The sequence below is a fragment of the Pteropus vampyrus genome, unplaced genomic scaffold (genome assembly GCF_000151845.1).
Source record: "Pteropus vampyrus isolate Shadow unplaced genomic scaffold, Pvam_2.0 Scaffold93, whole genome shotgun sequence".
Classification (NCBI taxonomy): domain Eukaryota; kingdom Metazoa; phylum Chordata; class Mammalia; order Chiroptera; family Pteropodidae; genus Pteropus; species Pteropus vampyrus.
Genome location: NW_011888874.1, coordinates 2,233,795 through 2,237,148, shown reverse-complemented (window position 1 = coordinate 2,237,148; position 3,354 = coordinate 2,233,795).

Genomic DNA, 3,354 nt, shown 5'->3' with positions numbered 1-3,354 from the left:
ATAGATATAAAATGGTTGCATAAAAATTATTGCTTAATTTTGCTAAGTGGAATTTTCTTCTATTTAATCCTTTCCCTTAAAATCTGAGTTAAAAGTCACTTAAGTGCTTTTTGTTTTAACTATTGAAACTAGGAAAGGAACCCTCTAGTGTAGAAATACACATCTTGTACACATACAGGAAATTTATCTATCTATCTATCTATCTATTTATTTATTTATTTATGTAAAATGGTAGAACCGTTGTGAAAACATTTTGGTAGTTCCTCAAAAAGTTAAACATATAGTTACCATATGACCTAACAATTCCATTCCTAGGTATATAACTGAGAGGACTGGCTATACGCACAAACTTGTAGATGAAAATTCATAATATTATTCATCATGGCCCCCAAAACAAAAACAACCCAAATGTTCATCAACTGATGACTGGATAAGCAAAATGTGCTATATCCTTACAATGGATTCAACCATGGAAAGAATGAAGTACTGATGCATGATACAGAATGGATGGACTTTGAAAACATTATGCCAAGAAGTCACATATGGTATGAGTTCATGTATGTGAAATATCCAAAATAGGCAAATTCATACAGACAGCAAATAGATTAGTTATTGTCAGAGGCTGAGGGAGGGAAGAATTGGGAGGTAGAGGGTTTCTTTTAGAGGTGCTGAATGTTCTGGAATTAGTGGTGATGGTTGCACAACATTGTGAATGTACTGAAAACTACTGAATCATAATTAAAAGAGTCAAAAGGTGAATACTATTTTGTGAACTTTATCTCAATAAAGAAACAAGTTTGACTCGAAGAACTCTATACTTTGATAAAAGATCTCTTTGGCTCAGAGCAACTGAAAAGTCTCATCTTAAAAACTTTGGCTTCGCTGTATACCTGTACAGCGAAGAGAACTGAGTAGAGAGAAAAAACTGGGAGCTTTGAACATTACGAGCTGTTTTTAAATTTCTGGATAAAATCTGGATAAACTAACTCAGTGCTGGGGACTAGTTTTCTGAGTAAGTGGTAAAACAACGTGGTAGAAACTGTTCCATGATAGTTTCAAAATCATTAGAAATCAAGAAAATTACTTTGAGTGCCCAGATCTTTTCCCATCCCTAAATCAATCATTTTAAATACATTTTTAGTTGCATTCTAGAAGCAAGTCCCAGGAAAACAAATTATTGTTTTGGAAAGAATACACAAGTTGGTTTAAATCATTCAAAATATACTCAATATTTTAAGCAATTAGGAATTACAGTCAAAAATTAAAGAAAACCAGAGATATTTGCATTTTAAGCTCAAAATAGATACACGATGCAATTCATCTCCACAAGTATTGTGATGAAGAGCGCACAAGGGGTATTTTATTAAAATGGAGTGTTGCTGTGGTCTCCTTTTAGGAGAAGAATGCCTAATCACGGATCATAGTCCTAATACCTAGGAGTTTCTCAGTGCATTTTAATTCAGTGCCTGGCTGGCTGGCTGGCTGGCTGGATGGATGGATGGACCAATCTGCAAAAACCTAACTGGTCTCCCATTAGTCAGTGGAACTTCCAAATGTGAAAGGACACTGCTATCCTGGGAGTAGCCAATGCACGCTCATCGCCATGCACTTATCCACCATATAAGCTCTATGACAACAGGGATCGTGTCTTTTCTTTATTCTCAGATTCCTCCCCAGTGCCATAATAGCACCTGGAAGATAGTAACCGCACAATGTATATTTGTTGAATGAATGGACTCATAGAGGAGACTTCGGGGCTTTTAGAATGTGAATCAAATATATTTAATAGGGGATATAAGATGAGGCTAACTTTGAATGCATGTGAAGGAAGAGAGAAATGAAGGAGATGGAGAGAGGAACCATAACAGCCTTGGGAGAAGCGAAGAGAAACTGACATTTACTGACGATATTCAGGACTCTCTGCTAAGAGCGCTGCCCACATCAAGTCACTTTGTTTTCACCACAGTTTAGTAAGAAAAGTCTGATGTCCACTGTACAGGAAAAACAAGCTGAATCCGTTTAAGTTATTTTTCAAAGTCACAGGGCTAATAAATGGCAGAATCGAAGTTTTTTGACTCCACTATGTATCCTGCCCCCCATGTCAGCCTTGAAACTTTTTCTATTCTCAACTCTCACAAAAATTTTTAAAAATCTATGCATACTGCCTCTTCTCTTTTAAAAATTAACATCTAAAAAGTTTCACCTCTTTAAATAGTTGGAAAGAATATAACCTGCAACACTGTAAATGGTGGCCTATAGAATAAACCTACTGAAGCAGTCTTTTAGATAGGGCTGGGGGATTACAATGCCACAGAGATCTGATTTTCACCGCCGTCAGTTTAAAATAGATGCACACGACCTCTTGAATGATTAGCAATTTTACATTATTTTTTTCTTAAATTCATATTTCCATTCCACTCTCTCACACATATCCTACTGAAATGTAATTGTATACTTGAAAATCTTGTACTGACCACTCTCCCAGACTTCTCTGCAACAAAAATATGTACATAAATTGAACATTTTTTTATTGCCTAAGACCACAAATCTTGAAGTCTTAAAAAAATTATTTTCTCCTGGATTGGCTTATCATTATGATGATTACTAGTATACAGCCCATCGAAAACATAAACAAATTTAAATCTTGATACATAATTACCGAACATGAAAAGTGAAATTTTATTGGAATGTAGTTGGCAAAGAATGAATGGGGCTTTTTATTTTCTCAGTTAGTTTATTTAGCCCTAGATTAATACTATTTCTCACTGGAATGACACAAGTTCAACAACGATCCTACTTCTATTTTAATTCTTAAACCTGTAAATTCTAATAAACTTTATTCACAAATATAAGACATTGTAAATGGAAGCATTTGTTATACAGATGTCACTCAAATGATATACCAAAGCCATAGAGAATGTACCACCCAGAATCACTTTGAGCGATCTACTAGCTGACAAGTCATTCTTCAATTATGATGAAAGCAAAAAAGTTGGAACCCACCTGGCTAAGGAGATGTGGCGCCCAGAGCTAGAATGCTTCCCGCTCTCAACACCTGCTCTCAACACTAACCCTTCACTTGGCCTCCTGAAACGAAGCAGGGTGGTAACAATGCGGATAGATGGCGGCGGGGGAATGAGGTGAGGATGTGTCTCTCTATTTTTTAAGTAGGAGAAGAATAATTGTGAAAGGAAAGATGACAACTTGGACCGATGGCCCATTTTCAGATAGAACAATTCTAAGGAAAAACTACACAGCGGAGAATCTGAAAATGGATTCCTTTGTTTAATTGTCCAAGCTGCTTGCATAACTCTTAAGAATCTTTTTGTTTCCCAAGAATCCATGTCCTTCAGT